This window comes from Lutra lutra, chromosome 2 (genome assembly GCF_902655055.1).
Source record: "Lutra lutra chromosome 2, mLutLut1.2, whole genome shotgun sequence".
Lineage (NCBI taxonomy): Eukaryota > Metazoa > Chordata > Mammalia > Carnivora > Mustelidae > Lutra > Lutra lutra.
In genome coordinates this window covers 169,233,002-169,252,684 of record NC_062279.1, presented here as the reverse complement: position 1 = coordinate 169,252,684, position 19,683 = coordinate 169,233,002, and positions in this window count along the sequence as shown.

Below are 19,683 nucleotides of genomic sequence, written 5' to 3'. Positions count from 1 at the left end.
TGCTCCTCTCCCCACTCATGCATTTTCTGTCTCTAAAATAAATAAATAAATATTTTTAAAAAGAAAAAAAAATTAATAAGTATGATTCCTTTTTATAAGCCTAGCTTTGAGTCACATTAAAATGTTTTTTCAAGATAGAAAAAAAAAGTTTCCTTAATGTTTCCTCATTCAGGAATATACATCCCTATTTCTACTACATATATCATCCTTGCTGCAAAGTAAAAATCCAACAAACTTGCCTTTTTGGTATTATCTTTCATTTCAAATGAAATAAAAAATGCCATAGACAGTTGATATAAAATATTAAGAAAAAATGGTTTTCTAATTGCAGGGGAGAAAAGAAAAACTAGCAAACTCATAGATGGGTTGAAATTATTAGTGCATGAAGCACAAAGGTGAAGCTGATCGGTTGACCTCCAATTTCACACTGCTGCAGTACATTCTTTGGTAAATTTAATGGAAGAAGGAACCAACCAACCAGAAGCAATCTAACATAGTCAAACAAAAGTCTGTTGAATAGATGCTGATTCTTTAGAAAATGCTAATAACAATACCACATGATAACTTTTTGCAGAGTCAGGAGTTAACATGATTATGTTCCTGTTGGTCACCACCTGTTGTCCTTGCCATTGTCATTGTCTCCTGAAGAAATAAAATGCCTAAGGGCTAGCACAGGCTGACAGACATTACATGCCAAATTATACAGTGCTTCACACCATATGCTAAAACACAGATTAGGACACCACAGCTCTGCAGAAAGAAGTTTTCTAATTTTGAGGACTTTAGAAAAGACAGGTATTTTCTGATCTATTATCTGGAATTGTTTTTATGACACTGATGATAAAATACCCATGAAAGGGTGTGAGTGCCAATGAAATCCTAATTAGAAGAAAAATCCAAGAACCCAGCCCTGAAGAGCTCACTAAGTTTAATGAAAGAGTCTGTATTCAGCTAGCGGCATTTGTTCTACTCTCATTTTTAATTAGCATCAAGGAGTTTAATTAGAAGTATAGCATATGAGAATCACAGGGAATGCAACAGCTAGAAGGGACCAAAGACTTCTTTGGTGCAGCTGCTTTATTTTTTCCAGTGAGTCAGGGAATATGTCGGGGAAGGAGAAGATTTAGGGACTAGCAAATGCAAAGCCCAGGTGGAAACATGCATGTGTGCAAGCCTGCTCAAAAAAAGCACACACACATAGAATACGTTCATCACACACATATCCCTCCCCACCCCAGGATTCTCCTCTTACAGATTGTGGTGAGATCAGTATTAAACAAGGAAATCATGCAAATGAGAAAGATCTTTATTAATGTGCTATGCTTTTTATGTTTTCTTAGAACCCCTCCATAAAATATGATGCTACAAAACCAAAGGATCCTCATTTATTTATTCAATAAATATTTTAAACAACACTTATGCACCAGATATTTTTACTGGGTAGGAAATAAAATGTTTAGGAGGAAAGAGAATGGGAATCTTCTATACTGCAGAAAGAACAGTTAGAGCATGTCTAGCTATCTCATGACATGTTTTACGTTAACTCACCTACCAGTTAAATTCAGTACTACATCATGATATCAAGTTTCCCCCAGCAACTGCTGATGTGATAGTATTAGTGAGTCAATATGCTCTTAAACAAAGAGCACTAACTCAAGAACCAGGAGTTCTGTATTCTAGTCCTAATTCCACTAGAATATTAGCTAAAGAAAAAATTTTAAAAAAAAGTTAAATCTCCTAATATCAGTTTACTAATCTAGATGATGAAATTGAATTACACAATTTTAAGGACTTTTATACCTCCATTATTTGTTGTTTTTATGAATTCATTTATAGCAAAATGAAATAGGACAGTCAAATTGACATGGAAATATGGGGGCTTTAAAGAAAAATTTCTTGTATGACTTATAGGATTTTCAGATTCAAATCCATTGCCTAATTAGTTCCTCTGCCCACATTTCTTGTCTTTTGAGACCATATACTGAATCATGTGCATAGGAATATTTTTCGTTCAATTTCAGATCTTGAATTTTATCTATTAAATTGAATGATGTCTCAGATGAGAGGATATCTAATAGAATTTCTTTCATATGACTTTTTCAAATGGTAAGCTAAATGAATTTGCCAGGTGGTCTTAAATGAGGTAGAAAGAAGCCAAACAAGAAAGCAATTCCTCATGTATTTCTAGTACTTCTAATTTATAAAGTAAAACCAAAGATGAAACTGTCTTCTGTACTACAAGGTTAAGAGTCAATTCAACAGAGTATATTGACAAGCTGCCATGTGTTTAGCGCTCTACTCAACATTGTGGTAGACACATTATTAAGATCTGTGTGTTAGAGACAATGATTTTTGCTCTCTACATGCATTTACTATATTTCAGACACTGCTCTAAGTTAATTATGTGTATTAACTTATTTAATTCATGCAGTCTTATGACTCTATGATGCTTTTAGTAGATATATGTGAAGCAGCAGGGAATCATGAATGAAATAGCCTTTCAGATGTCAGATGATTTGGGAAATTCTACTTAATTCATTTGGTTCTAGTGCAAGCAATTCTCTGGAAATGGAGTAGATGGATTATTGCATTATTTAGAGAAAAATATTCTATTAATAAGTCCATCAGTATGTTCTTTGTACAAATAAATCCACGACCTGCACATGCTGAATGGGTTATTTCAAATGTTCTATCTCCAATAGTTTTTGAAGCTATTATGTTAACCTAATGCTAGGTTTTTGGTTTACAAGCAAATAATCATATCAAGAGAAGAAGAAATATTTATATCAATGATGAAACTAAATAAAAGGAGCACCTGCATGGCTCAGTTGGCTAAACAACTGCCTTCAGCTCAGGTCATAATCCCAGAGTCTGGGGTTCAAGTTACACATCAGGCTCCCTGCTCAGTGGGGAGTCTGCTTCTCCCTCTTACCCTCTTCCCTCTCATGCTCTCTCTCTCTCACTCTCTCTCAGATAAATAAATAAAATTTTAAAAAGAGAAAAATAAAAGTTGGAGGCATTCTTGTTTTTCTAGAAAGGATTATAAAAAGAGTTTGTTGGATTTATGACAATAATGAAAGAGAATATAGGTGGAAAATCTCATTTATTACTATTAGAACATTTTTTATTGTTGTTGCTTAGGGATCCCTGGGTGGTGCAGTAGGTTAAGCACCTACCTTCAGCTCAGGTCATAATTCTAGGGTCCAAAGTTTAAACCTGGCATTAGACTCCCTGCTCAGAGGGAAGCTTATTTCTCCCTCTGCCCCTCCCCACTTTAGTACTCTCTGTCTCTCAAATAAATAAATAAATAAATAAATAAATAAATAAATAAATAAAATCTTAAAAAAAAACCTGCATTCTTAAAAAACCAGAACATTTTTTGTTTAGAATAAGAAAGCTGTTTAAAAACATAAAAACAATTCAGGAAAAATAGTACTGACTCAATGACTATAATAGAGACATTGAGGAAACATTATGCTCAGGAATAATGCTTAAGTGATCTATTTTTTTTTTTTTTAAAGAAGTACAACCTTAAGAGTTCCATAACTTAAGCTGCTTGCATTTAATTTAAAAGTCTTATGGAAAAATCAATTAGCATTCATTAAAAGCTGAGTTAACATTACAAAATTTGTGGGTGGGCTAATTGAAGAATCTACCACATGAAGAGCACAAAGAAAGAAATAGGGGATTTTGTCCATTAAAAACAAATGTAACATGAGGACATAAACATGACAATAATGGAGAAAAACGTATAAAGAAGAATAAGGATACAAAGGTAAAAAAATTAAAATACATTATGGATTTGACAAAAGAAATCTATCAAATTCTCAATTATTATGTAACAAAAAATTTCAAAATGGTCTTAATATGAAAACCCATCCTCATTTCTAAAATTATTATCAACACAGTATGGATGTAAATAAATTATGTTAAACAATAAAGAAATAGGTAAATCAATTTGTCATCAGAGCCTGACAATTTTTTTCCTGAGGCTACAAAGAAATAACTATGATGATTGTCGTGTTTCCCATTAAAAAAAGAAAATTGGTTAAAATAATTAATTATTGAGAACACATATGTATCTGTCAGTTTAAGCTACCATTAAAAAATACCATAGATTGGGTGGCTTAAACATCAGAAATTTATTTCTCACAGTTCTGTAGGCTGGAAAACCCAAGCTCAAAGTGCTGATAAATTTGGTTCCTGATGAGAGCGCTTTTGCCAGTTCATGGGCAGCGGAATTCTTGCTGTGTCCCACATGGCAAAGGGTGAGCACTGGTGTCTCTTCTTACAAGGGCACCAGCCCTATTGGATGGATGAAAGCCCAGCCTATGTCCTCTTTTAATCTTTATCACCTCCTCCAAATATTTTCTATTTCCAAATACAGTCAAATTTGGGGATTAGGTCTTTAACATATGAGTTTTGGAGGAACACAATTCAGTCCACAGCAACACAGAAATTTGGAATTGCATCAGATGACTTGATATCATGTGCCTCATCCTTTATTTTTCCATTTTTTGCCATTAAATGTTTTGATAAATGAGAAAAATCAGAAGCATTTAATATTACTTGAAAAATGAGCTATCAAAAGAAAGAATATACAGGAGAAATCCAAACTTGCCAGTTCAATGTTTTTCAACCTGATTTTAAAATCTGACAATATTAAATAATAAAAATAAAACAGCATAAAAACATTATTTTCTATTTTATCCTAAAGGAAATGTTGAAGTTGATCACCATGCTTCATGGTAAGATAAAGAGCAAACAACAATATGACCCAGATAATAAAACATCTTGGTGGCAGCAGCACCTATAGAAATGTTGCTTCATAATCATAATATAAAATAAAAGGAATATGCCCCATAAATGGGACATCTAACCTTGTTTAATGTAGATGAAATTTGACCCAAATTAATCAAATGATATTAAATAAAGCAGACCATACCACTCCTGAAAAAGTTCTCTGATCACTTCAGCTGAGAGAAAAAAATTAATAGGCTTAGGAATCTAGAGGGCATACTTATTTGAATATATAGGAGAGAAATTTAAATTATTCACCAATTCCAACCCACTTACCACATCTTCCCTGGATTAATTTAAGGCTCTAATATATCCCAGTTTCCACTCTAGACCTCTTAAAACCAGTTGTCAAAATAGCTGTCAGAGTGATCTATTAAAAATGGAAATCAGGTCACATGCATCTCCTGCTTTAACCTTTCCAGTGAATTCTCATAAATGCAAACTGTTGAACCTGATTTATAAAGCCCTACATGAACTGGTTGGTATCTGCCTATTTCCATGTACTTATGTCTTGTCACTCTCTTCCTTACCCACTATGCTCACAAGGCCACACTGGACTTAGTGTCCTTGAATTCATCAAACTCATTTGCATCAAACTCTTGGCTCAAGGACACTTGCAATGGATTTCCCATTTAAAAAAAAAAAAGAAAAGTCTTTTTGCTTTCTGTCTTTAGCTGATGACTCATCAGGCAGATTTCAGCATAAATGTCATCTTTCTAAAAGACATCTCCTGACCAACAAATCTAAAGTATCAATTAGACATCTTTATGCTATCATACTATCTTAATTGTCTGCATCTAGGTTAGCACTTTCTGAAGGATTATTTGTGTATTTATTAACTGTAGCTGTCAGCTTTGCTGTGGTAACAAATGATCTCAAGTCACAATGGCTTATAATAGGATGTTTCTCTATCAAATTGAATGAGTGCTGCTGGAAGCTATAGTTATGCTCCAGGTTTAGGCTCTATGCCAGTCTATGGCTAGGTTATAGGTTTGTTTCACGGATTATTACATTCCAGCCCTCAAATTAAAATCATGCTACTTTCCAAATATATGTATTCTTGTAACAGAAGGAGAGACTTGTGACATTTAAAACTGCTTTGGCATGCTGCATACCATGTTCATTCATATCCACTGTCCAGAAGAAGTCATGACCAAGACCAAAATCAATGAGATGAGCATATACACACATACATTATATATTATATTTATTTCTATCATGGGGAACATGGACAAGTCATATAAAATAAGTGGGAATGTGTAATCCTTTTAAAAGGAATAGTAGAATGAAAAACTACAGTCAATATAACCTATAATACAATATTTTAGTCACTTAGAACAGGGCCTTTTTTTCTCTTGGTCATTGCTCTAACTCCCAAACTCAGCAGTATCTGACATACATATTTGTTTAATAAATACACAGATGGGGGATTATGAGCTAATACATGAATATTCCTGTGTTTCCATCATCCCGTGGTGCACCAACTCTTCACTCCATTGCCAATTAGCTAATGATCTACTAGTGGCTTCATGTTCCGTTTCACTGATAGAGAATCATTATTCCCTATTACAGGGTGAAAATGAGTATAAGGAGCAGATTCTAGATTGAAGAAATTTTTGTAATTTTATTGTATATTAAATGACAAATATACGGACGTCTGGGGTGGCTCAGTGGGTTAAAACAGTTGCCTTCAATGCAGGTCATAGTCCCAGGGTCCTGGGATTGAGCCCCTCATTGCGATCTCTGCTTGGTGGGGAGCCTGCTTTCCCCTCTCTCTCTGCCTGCCTCTCTGCCTACTTGTAATCTCTGTCAAATAAATAAATAATTTTTTTTTTAAATAAATGACAAATACAATGTGTTAAACCATTATAAGTAGATAGGCAGTAAAAATCTACTCTATATTTTTCCCATTAATTGGATAATCAGGACTATATTGATAACCATGAATTATCAGGTTCTTATCATATGTCAGTCACTGTGCTAAGCAATTTTTGTATGTTGTCTCTTATATTGTCTTCATAATGATTGTTTGAGATGTATTATTCTCATTTGAGAGAGAGCAAAGTAAATCAACTGATAATATGAAACAGAGTTGAGAATTGAACAAATACCTGATTAACTAAAAAAAAAAAAAAAAGCCCATATTCACTAATATCAACTACTTACCCATAAGGAAATACTTAGCTTACAAAATAAAAAGAAAATGATATATTTTACAAAGACACTGACTATTTTTAAACAAAGAGAATAACGGCTATCTAACATTGACAAGAATTAAGAATTTATATCTAATATTTTCCTGTTATAACCAGCTTGTCTTGTTCATGAATACAGTGTCTGCTTATATAATTATGCATTAAAAACTACCTTGGGCCAAACAAGTCATCATCTATCATTTGTCAGTCTTATTTGTCTTAGTCTTTAGTAAGAAAAACCTACCTGCCTCTGAATTATACATATTTGATTAGCTATAAACTTAACCAAAAATAAATAAATAAATGAAATGAGGAGAAACTAAAAATGAAAAAGATGAATAGAAAACATCCCAAAGGAATTTTCAAATTTCATCTCAACATTGCAAAAACAAAGAAAAAAATTTAAAAATTAAATAAATAAATAAATAAAAATAAAAAACGTTTTCATTTGCTGCCTGGAAATATGTACTATGGCTCAAAAAATTAATATTTAGATTTTATAAAAATGAAAACAAACTTCTTTAGATAAACTGTGAAAGAGTTTATACTGCAAACCAGATTGTCCTCAAATTTTTATTTTACACTTTTGAGTAGAAACAGGTACATAACTTGTTTTGTGATTTCTATGTGACTTAGCTATATAAAATTAAAGCCCTCATTTCCCAGCTCAGCCAGTTCTTCGTAATGTGCTAGGAAAGGTAAAGAGTTCCTCCTTACTCTTCTCTCTTATGTTAAAATTCATATTGAAAACAAAAGTTTGGCTAACTGGATTAATGAGGGTTTCATGAGAAATCATGGATATGTGAGTTACTGGGCTTGTGATTAGTAGTGGGAATGAACCACTTTTGTTTAAACTATTAGAAATCCAAGGGAGGAAAAAATCTGATCCTGTCCATGGGAAAGAAATCCGCTGTGCAGATGAGTGAGTATATGGTAGAGTGACTCCCTGTAGCATATTGGTTTGTAATGATTTCAAATCCAATTGTTGAAGACTTAAGGGAAGTTGTTTTGATCTAAGGGTGAATTTTAGAGAACCTGTCAGGATGATATTGGCAGAACTAGCATGCCAATAGGTGCAGAGGAGTTACTATGATGTAACGGCATTTAACTTTAAATATTAAGAATTTCTGAGAACTTGCTGCCTGTATTCAGTCTACAATTTGCTGATTTAAACAGCTCTGAAGAGCTTGAGACACTTGCTCTTGCTGTGGTCAGGCTACTCTTTGACAGTGGTGTTAAACCATGCAACAGGCTCAGGAAGAGAAGGGATATCTATTCTTGCCTTGGTGAGACTACATCTTGGAGGGAGTGGTGTAATCTAAACCTGTAGAGGAATCCACCTTAACTGATTCTACCAATCAAAAATAATGATACTACCAAGAACCAACTAATAGAAAGCAATGCCTCAACTCAATCTGGACTTTCATTTCTCCTTTTCTGAGAAAAATAGTGTAATTAATCCATCATTGGCTTGGAGTATGTTATTTCCTTAGTGGCTCATTAAGAGACATCATCCTGGGGGCGCCTGGGTGGCTCAGTGGGTTAAGCCGCTGCCTTCGGCTCAGGTCATGATCTCAGGGTCCTGGGATCGAGTCCCACATCGGGCTCTCTGCTCAGCAAGAAGCCTGCTTCCCTCTCTTTCTCTCTCCGCCTGCCTCTCCGTCTACTTGTGATCTCTCTCTGTCAAATAAATAAATAAAATCTTAAAAAAAAAAAAAAAGAGACATCATCCTGTATGCTATTGGCTTATAAGCTTGTAAAACTTATAATTCCTACAGTGAACCTGGCAAAGACAAATTTCAGTCTCTGAGAATAGTTTACCCTGAATAATACCCTCTTTATATTTGATAAGTAAAAATCACATGGTAGTTTTCTGCTAATCTGGATATATATAACTTTTATTTCAATGTTTTTCTACTATTTTTATTTGCATATTTTTATAAGAAAATTAGCACAAAATTATTAAAAAATGTAGCATTGGTTTTTTAAAAACATTTTTTTTTCCTAAATTGGGCTTTATTCACATTTACATGAACAAATACGAAAAATGGAAGAAGAGTAAAACATCTTTTTTAGCATTATTATTTTTAATTATTTATTTTTATGAACATAAAATGTATTATTTGCCCCAGGGGTCAGGTCTGTGAATCGTCAGGCTTACACATTTCACAGCACTCACTATGTCACATACCCGTCCCTGTTACAGACTGGGTGCTTTTGTTTATTCTACACCATTTAATCTTCAAAACAATCCTCATGGGTAGGTATTTTTAGCCTCATTTTTTGCAGATGAAGAAAAAGAGGCTCAAAGAAGTAGTGTTATGGGAATATAATAACACTAGTCTAATCAAGTCTCCACATTTCCTGTTGATGAGCACTTTGATGGCCTTAGGAGAGATGAGTCGGTAACTTGTTTTTAGCCCTTGCTCCAAGTCATTCATATCATAACAACACAGCTTTTTATAAGGTAATCATAGATAGCAAAATTGTGTCTTTTGATGTTACAGGAAAAATAAATTTCCTAATCTCTCTAGATGACAGTGAAAATACATCAGCTCCCTTTAACCGAAAAAAAAAAAAAAAGGCTTGTAAGTATGACAAAGAAACAAATGAATAAATAATAGTGATCTCGAAGTATTCAGATCAGTTGGAAATACTTTGGATAGATTTTTGAGAAGATGTAACAGCAGTAACAGAAATGTCCATTAGTTTTTCAGAGCATTTTCCTGTTTATGTCAGTCTTAGGAGATGCTAGAGTAAGACAGTGGAGTATACTAGAAAGAGAAAATGTGAGTAGCATCTTAACATTGCTAAAAGTGTTGTAATGAAGTTGTAGTTATGAATTTCCATAAAAGTTGGATTAAAATAAGATATTAAGCAAGATTTCAAAGTCATACCATGCCAGACATGCCAAAGCCCCAGCTTATAAATGTATCAACAGAAGCAAGAAAGAAAACTTCTACAATACTTATCATTTATGTAAAGAAGAATCTTTTCACTTAGGAAACCAAAGTGAAATATCTATTCTTCTATCCCCAGAAACACAATAGGTAAAAAAACTACAACTGTTTTTTGTTTTCTGTGTTTTTTTTTCCCCCTGTTTTCCAAGGCCTTCCAAATAATGGCCACACTATAAATATCCCATGAATGCTTTGGCTTTTGGGTTTTTTAAGCACAGGGCTATTCCTACCATATTAACATTAAACGTTGGGATATGAGTTTAGTGAGGCTTACCAGACTAGTATTTTGCATGATATTATTTATACAGCAGACAATTGTTCTAGCACAAAAGAGGGGCATGTTAGAATCCTAGTATAGGCAATATATAGACTAGACTCATATTCCAAAGTTTAATTTTAATATGGTAGGAATAGCCCCTTGCTATACTGTTCTGGACTCAAAGACCTTTAGTAATGGTCATTTGAAAATATTTAAGTTATTTTCCATCACTTAGCTCATTTGCCTCTTTGTTGAATGAACTATATGCAGTTTTGTTTCTACTGGAGTTCACTTGCTCTTTTCTCTAAAATTAAATTATTTGTTTGAGGTGAGGGAAGAACGATCGAGGGGGAGGGAGAAAGAAACCCAAGCAGAGTCTGTACTGAGTACAGAGACAGACCTGGGGCTTGATCTCACAAGTCAGAGATCACAACCTGAGCTGATACCAACAGTTGGACGATTAATGGATAGTGTCACACAGGTATCTCTGAAGTTCACTTTAAGTACCACTTCATTCATTCATTCATTCATTCACTGGGGACTTGTGAACTGTGACAGAAAATAAGCAAAATTTATAAATAATTATATTAGTTAAAATATAAGATTATGTGTTATACGTGTAGATGAGAAATAGAAATTATGTGTTCTTTGAATGTAGAAAGAGAAATATTTGCCAAAGTATGTAATTTGGAATACTATCAGTGAAAAAGTAGTATTTAAACTGAACTAAAAAGAGGTAAGATATGTAATGGTAATGACAAGAAAGAAAAAAAGATAATCGTGCAGTGATTTTTACCTTTTATAACTGTAAAGCTGGTAGCTGAGGATGGAAGAATAGATGTGATATCCAAAGAAAAAATAAGAAAGAAAGAACCAAAGATAGGGTCAAGATTATACATACTCAGAGGACAACAATAAGAAAAAGATTTAGCAAATGAGAAATAAAGGAATAGTAAAATGACAATATTAAATCTCGATTAAACTAAAGTTTTAAAGAGAAAGTATGAAGAAAAAGGTGATGTGGTATAGTCACTAGAGTGAAATCATGAAGAAAACTCTGACAAATTGAAGATGAGGAAAGGTTTTGACATTAACTGATCATTAGAAATTGAGAAAACAATGTTTGCTTTAGCAAAGTGGAAGAAGAAATAATCTTATTGCACAAGATTCAGAATAAGTCCAAGGTGAGGCTATGGAATCAACACATATAGGTTTCACCTTTGAAAAATGAGACCGTGAAATGAAGAATTGATATAGGGCAGAAGATTTAGACTAATAACTTGAGTGGTAGCAAAAGTATTGGTTGAAGAAAGTATGTCCTTCTGAATATTGAAGATACTTCAACAAATTAGTCTTTGATGAATAAGGAACCAATACAGAGGGAAACATAACGATAGATTACACAAGAAAACCAACCAACCAACCAAACCAAACACTTAAAATCCAAGGAAAAGCTCTGGTTTTCCTGTAGTGGGAAAATGCATTTCCTAATTAGTGAGAGATAGATTTAACCACATTGCTATAAAGTAGTAAGAAGGCAGCTATAATTTCCTAAGAACCTATGATTTTCTCTATTGGCTAATTTTGTGAATTTGTTGGATAATAGAAGGTCATGGTGGAAGTAACTCTTACAGCAGAATGAGGAACAGTGAGAAAGAAACCAGAAATCCTTTCAAAATGGATTTGAGGGACAGCATATTGACTGGAAGGAAAAAGACAGGTGTTCACAGTAGAGAGTTCTACAGCAGAGCTGTTCTGAATGATAAAAAGGTATGAAGCATAAATATGTCAATTAAGAAATGCTATAAAATGAGGAAAATCTCATCACTGAGATGGTTGAGAAATCAAGATACAGCCTGTTCATCACTAAGTGTTTTCAGAGTACCTGAGGATGATGGAAGGAAAGTAGAAAAAAAGGAACCTATGAGTCAGGTGACAAAATTATTATTATTTTTAAATGTTAGAGTGTGTCCTAAAAGAGGTGACTCACAAAGTCTGGTGTGCTTAATAATTACTCTAGGAAATTTTTAAAGGTCTGGACATACCCTTACATAGTAAAGGTCACTAGGTTTCAGGAAGAACTTAACCCCTTATATTTTAATAGTCTCTCCCAAGAAATCCTGATGTACTAAGTACTGACATCATTATCTTAAATATGGATATATAAGCACAAGGAATAAACGATGAGGGAAGAAATGTTTAAAGTAAATGTAATAGGCAAAAATTTGAAGTTTTAGAAAGATTTCCAATACTTCTTAAAATCAAGGAAATGGAAAATTTTTCTGAAGGGCCATGCAGTGTACCAAAAGTATGGACTCAATCTTGCATTTTGAGTAGCCTGGGTGTGATAGCTAAGGTCTTCCATCAGCTTTTTAGTTCATCAAATCTCACTGCAGAGTAAATTTCTCAGGGACAGGGGTTGAATATATATGGTACCTACCAATTCTTAGAAAATTGCAGAATATCAATAAATATCATTTTAAGAGAACTGCAACCTCTCATAGTGACTCCAACCAGAACACTGAAACTAGTTGTACTACATGAATGGTGATTATTGGGAGAGTTATTTTACTTGCCTTGCTACACACAAAAGCAAAACCCTACATTTTATTTTAGTAAGAGAATTCATATTCAAAGTTGCTACTGATTTCTTGTAATGAAGAAAGCAAGTCAATTAATGATGGATTTTTTGTATTTGTGCAGCATTGGGAAAAGTCCTTTAGTTCATACATTTAGGAAAATCATCCACTCATGGTTCTTAAATAACTCAGTCAATATTAGTAAAATACCTCAGGTTGAGGTATTATTATGAGGTTTTTGCTTAAAGGTTGGTTCCTGAGGGAGGATTGGATGTTTCTGAGTGAGATTTTATCATATATAATTGTTTGTGTAGGTTGAACAGAAAAGAGGAAATATGCTGGATGTTTTAGGAGATGTCAAAGCCCTAACCCAGAGATCTAAGAAGGAACTCCAGGGAGCAGCTAAGGAGAGGGGTAGAGGGAGGGAGCTGGGATCAGACTGAAAGTCTCAGGAACAAAATTGACATTTCACTGTAAGACGCAATGGTGTCTGGCACCCAATTTTGTAACTTTCTTTTTGCTGTTATAAATCCCCTATGATATCCTCAGTAGTTTTGATTTACCACTGTGTTAGGGTATAAAGGAAAAGATTGTGTCCATTATCACAGGTAAACAATGGACAAAGAAACCACAGAGGCATGGCTGGAGATAAAGGAGATGGCTAGAAATAATGAAGAGCTGTTTGAAACAAAAATTCAGATGTGACAAGTAACAGCTAAGACATATAAGTGCTCCCAAGGGGTTCTCAGAAATATTCTGGAAGATAGATCCTGATGTAACAGATTGGGACTATATTTAATTTAGATATTAAGGGACAGGGTATGCAGAAATTTGGGGATACAGAATTGCATGATTTTAGAATGGCAGCTGAAACTACCTCTTTCAACAAAGAGCTACATAGTTTACAGAAATGCAAACTCTGTGCATATGGAGATGAAGACATTCAAGCATTATGCATAACAATCTAAGCACTGCTTCTAAAGTGGAAGATCATTTGACATTTTATTCATCCTCTATTTTTATTTCCCCCCAGTGGTTGGTTTCATAGGGATGTCTTGTATGACATGACTTCTCTCTTCTCACTCTAATTCCCCTCCTGTGGCAGGATCCCTGAAAGGATACCACCAGAAGACTTTTTTAGAATTTCAGTCTAGTGACCAAAAGAGATTAAAATATACATTAAAAAAACACATTTCTGGGATGCCTGGGTGGCTCAGTTGGTTAAGCAGTTGCCTTCGGCTCAGGTTATGATCCCAGCGTCCTGGGATCGAGTCCCATATCGGGCTCCTTGTTCTGTGGGGAGCCTGCTTCTCCCTCTGCCTCTGCCTGCCACTCTGTCTGCCTGTGCTCGCTCTCTCTCTCTCTTTCTGACAAATAAATAAATAAATCTTTAAAAAAAAACCACATTTCTATTTTAAACATTTCTTAATTGGGATTAATGTGCTTCTACAGCGAGTTACTAAAATATACTTTTTGTATATTAAAACTACTAATTAATCCTGAAAAATGTGTTGGAATGTAATTGTGAAGTTTTAGCAACTCAATATGCTTCTCAGATAAATTTTTCTAATGGGGAAAAAAAAATCCCAGGAAATATTCTGAGTCATTAGGTATTATTACACAGTTAAAATTCTCTACCTATCTAGTGATGATTCTATCAATCTTTGTGGGTGCATTCATGTCTAAATTATTTGGGTGTAAAATTTTCTGTTAGATACTGGCACACAGTGAATATTTATAATTTTGCTAATGATTTTATAGAAAACACTGGGAACACTTGGAAAGTTATACACATTAGTTTTTCTATTTATATTTTAGCTCCCATACACAAATATATATATGGGTATATCTAAAATTTAGTTTCTGTATGGATTACAGCATTCCTGTACCATTTTCTAAATGCTGGAGAATTTGGGGGCTTTATTTCACCTGTCTGACATTACTGTGACTCCAGCATCTCTTTGGCCCTCTCTCTACCTTTCCTCTTTTGTTACTTTTTATTTTAACCTAATATTTAAAATGTAGAAATATAACTAAAGGGAACTAAGAAAGACATCACAAAATTATAATACACTAATACTGCTTTTCATATGTGCTCAATTTTTTATGACTGGGCCCAAAGTCATGAATGGCTCTACAGAATTTTTTAAAAGATTTATTTATTTATTTGAGATAGTGCGAGCAGGACAGGGAGTGGCAGAGGAAGAAGGAGAGAGAGATAAACTCAGGCAGACTCCCTGCTGAGCATAGAGCCCAACTTGTCTCCATACATACAGGACTCTGTGTACCGCAACACTGAGATCATGACCTGAGCCAAAATCAAGAGTTGGATGCTTAACCAACTGAGACAACCTGGTGCCCCCAGATTTTTTTTTTTAATGTGTTCAGTCTTCTACTGTAACTTTTTAATATTTCTCCCTATTTAGGTATCCAGTTTCCATGAGCTATTCTTTGGATTTCTCAAATTCATTTTTAGCCATCAAATTTTGCTTGCCCTAGTATCCTAATCGCTTAGTATTTATTGATGTTATGCTGATAAAATAATCAATAATTAAACTTACATATAATCTGTACTATATTTAACTGAGCATTTCAAAAGACAATTTCTGTTAACTCAAATGTACTAATTTAATATCTACTGTGGGCATTGTGTTTAGGGGCAACCAAAACCAAATTCCTCTACTCTATTTAGTGAGAACTTTAGGTATCCAGGCGTGAAGTCCCAGCTAAAGCATATAAGCTGTCTTTTCACCTCCCAATATCAGCTTTTCACAAGGATTGACTAAATTTCATATTCTGACCATCTGAATTATAACTTTCATGGTGCTCACTGTCAACACCAAAACTTACCTGCTGGTCCAAGTGTTTTCTGAGGGAATATAACACTGTGTTTCCTCTTGGGCCAATATATTTTTACATATCATATATCTATGTGGTTGTATTTGTACAAAAACTAGGTAATATGATAGCCTTCTGCCAAGAGATTTTTAGATATTATATACCTATATGGTTGTATTTGTACAAAACTAGGTAATATGATAGCCTTCTGCCTGATTCTGCTGGCCCTTTGCCTGATTCATTTAAGACACAAAATGCTAAGATCTACTCTTCAGACACAACAAAACAGATCCAGCAGACTTCTCAAAATGGTATGAAGTATGTTGTATTTGGATAAAATTATTATCTCTGTAGCACAATGTTATGCCCGTATGTTTATTTCTTTGTTTTTTTCTACCTTTAGTTTCAAATTCATTTGTGATAACAAACAATAAGTGTAAACAACAACAAACTACTTAATAATCACTAAGGAACCAAATAATTAGACCAGTATCTTTGACAATTTGTTCTCATAACTACAACATTTATATACACATAGAGATCTAGGGAACCTAATTTTATTCAATATTTTTTTCCAAAAAATACCCAGAATTCCATCACTAAGCATTGATTAACTCAGTGCTTAAGTTGATGAAGACTTGCAGTAGCTTTAGCAAGTAACCTCTCTCACCCCTGTTATGTTAATATCAATTTGAAAAAACCATAAGAAAATTTTACTGGGTTTTCTGAAAAAGGTGATACACTATATAACCTATTTAAAAAAGCACCAAAATTATTCGCTGAACTTTGTTAGTTATAAGGAAAATATTATGATGACATGTAAATTATTTCTAATGTTTATAGTTATATATGCATGGGACAAAGAGAAATGAGATGTTTAAAAATTAATCTGTTTGATTTATTTTTAGGTAATTAATTCTAATTTCATTAGCAAAATGTACTTTAGGAAATTATTCAATTTGTTTACCTGCACAAATAAGTTAACTAGCTAGTTATATCTATATATCTTATATTTCTCTTTATCTTCTCCATATAAAAGTGGAACAATTATTTTAGATAAAAATACTACAAATATTCAATAAGGGAATTGTTAATAAAATTCTACTGAGTAGAAAACATGAATTTTGCCAGTGGTTGATTTCACTGCAGTCATTCTTCTGTTCATTTTTATGTATTTTAAGATAACCACACATTTTATGAGCATGTTTGTTTCTTTTGCTTAGGCAGGGAGATGTTATCTTTATTATACTGGACAGTGAGGATGCCTATCTCATGCTTTGGAGGAAGTCACTATATGTTCCAAAACTACTCTACTCAAATATCCTTGAAAGATAACCCAGGGGGCACGTGGGTAGCTCAGTCTGTTGAGCACCTCTTTCAGCTCAGGTCATCATCCCCGGTTCCTTGGATCAGGCCCCACATAGGGCTCCCTGCTCAATGGGAAGCCTGCTTCTCCCTCTCCTGCTCAACCTGCTTGTGCTCTCCCTCTCTCTCAAATAAATAAATAAATAATCCTAAAAAACAAAACAAAACAAAACAACAAGGATAATTCAGACAAGGACAGACAGTACATCCCTTTAAAAAAGGGGGCAGAAACATGAAAGACCCATAGAGAAATACCTCTCAGTGCTTACCTAACAGATTTTCTGTGAGGATTGAGTCTATGTATATGTGTGTATATAAACATTTTATATGTAAAGCATATAGTGATCTATTATCATTTATTAGTATCTAACCAGTAAATAGTCTCTGAATTTCTCTATAGTACAAGGCAATTTAAAAGGTATTGAAGATAAAATATCAAAAGTTCAAAGAAACTGCATGCCCAGGCTTCACGTAAGCAAATAATTTAGTAATTAGGATGTAATTAGGATGACTGACTCGAGTATATCTTTTAAGGGTAATGACCTAGGCTATGGTGGCCTAAAGAAACTGTATTTAATTTGAGATCTGAAACATGGGCAGAACTAGGCAAATAGTTTTGGGAATAGGGAACATTTCCAGCATAAAGTTCAACAGTTTCTAAGATGGAAAACAATATGGCAACCTCAAAAAATAAAGCACACAGATATGGCTTGAATGTAGGAACCTGAAAAGGAGAAATAGAGTACAAAACTGGAGAATGGAATAGCTCACATCAGGCATAAACTTTTGGGTCATGCTAGCATTTTGGCATTGATTCTATGGGCAATGCAGTGGTACAAGCAAGAGAAGGAATATTTCTCCTACAGCACCAAACAATCGAGATTGCAACTCAGTTTTATTCACTCCATCACTATTCTCCATTCTGTACAGAAAACTGAGTGCATAACTAACTCTGGGTTGCTTCTCTCCTTTGTAGCTTCAACCAAGTTGAAATAATTAATGTTCTCCATGAATAATATAAGCACAATTTTCAGACAAACATAAATCCAAGAAAATCAGGGAGAGGAAAAGAACTACAAAGAGCTGATTATATCCTGGGATTACATGTGAATTTTGTCCCTTAAAAAATGGATATTATAATATTTTCTACTTGGGAATAGTAATTTTTTACAAAAATAATGATTAAGGGTCTATTGTGGTGAAATACACACATGAGGAAAATGAGTTTTATCAACTTAGTTCCCCTTTTTATTTTTTACTTTTCTCAATTTTTTTTTAATTTAAGTTCAATTAAATTATCTATAATGTATTATTAGTTTCAGAGGTAGAGGTCAGTGATTCATCAGTCTTATATAATACCCAGTGCTCATTATATCATGTACCCTCCTTAATCTCCATCACCCAATTACCCCATCCCCCTACCTGCTCCCACTCTCACCCCCGACTCCAGCAATCCTCAGTTTGTTCCTATAATTAAAAGTCTCTCAGTTTTTCTCCCTCTCTGGTTTCATCTGGTTTTGTTTTTTCCTCTATTCCCCATGATCCTCTCTTTTATTTATCTCTCTCTTTATTTCTACATATGATTGAGATCATATGATAATTGCCTTTCTCTAGTTGACTTATTTCACATGGCATAATACCATCTAGTTCCATCTATGTTGTTGTAAATGACAGGATTTCATTGTTTTGATGGCTGAGTAGTATTCCATTGTGCATATGTATATATATAATCACATTTTCTTTATCCATTCATCTGTCAATGAACATCTGGGCTCTTTTCTTAGTTTGGGTATTGTGGACATTGCTGCTATAAATATTGGGGCTCAGGTGCCCTTTCAAATCACTATATTTGCATCTTTGGAGTAAACCCTTAGTAGGGCAATTGCTAGGTCATAAGATAGCTCTATTTTCAAATTTTGAGGGACCTCCATACTGTTTTCCAGAGTGGCCACACCAACTTACATTCCTACCAAAAGTGTAAAAGAGTTCCCCTTTCTCTGATCTTTGCCAACATCTGTCATTTCCTGACTTATTAATTTTAATAATTCTGAAAGGTGTGAAGTGATATCCCATTATGTTCTTGATTTGTATGTCCCTGATTCCTAGTGATGTTGAGCACTTTTTCATGTGTCTGTTGGCAATTTGGATGCCTTTTTTGCAGAAATATCTGCTCATTTCTTGATTCGGTTATTTGTTCTTTGGGTGTTGAGTTTGATAAGGTTTTTATAAACTTTGGATACTAGACCTTTAACTGATAAGCTATTTGCAAATAACTTCTCTCATTCTTTCAGTTTTTTTTTTTTTTGTTTGTCTGTTTGTTTGTTTTGTTTTGTTGGACGTTTCCTTTGCTGTGGAAAAGATTTTTATTTTGATGAAGTCCCAATAGTTTATTATTGCTTTTGTTTCCCTTGCCTTTGGAGACTAACAAGAAGTTGCTGTGATCTCAGTCAATGAGGTTGCTTCCTATGTTCTCCTCTAGGATTTTGATAGATTCCTGTCTCACATTTAGGTCTTTCATCCATTTTGAATTTATTTTTGTATATGGTGTAAAGTAATGTTCCAGTTTCATTAGTCTTCATGTAGCTTTCTAATTTTCCCAACATCACTTGTTGAAAAGACTCTCTTTCTTCCATTGGATATTATTACCTGTTTTGTCAAAAATTAGTTGACCATATGTCAGGTTTGTC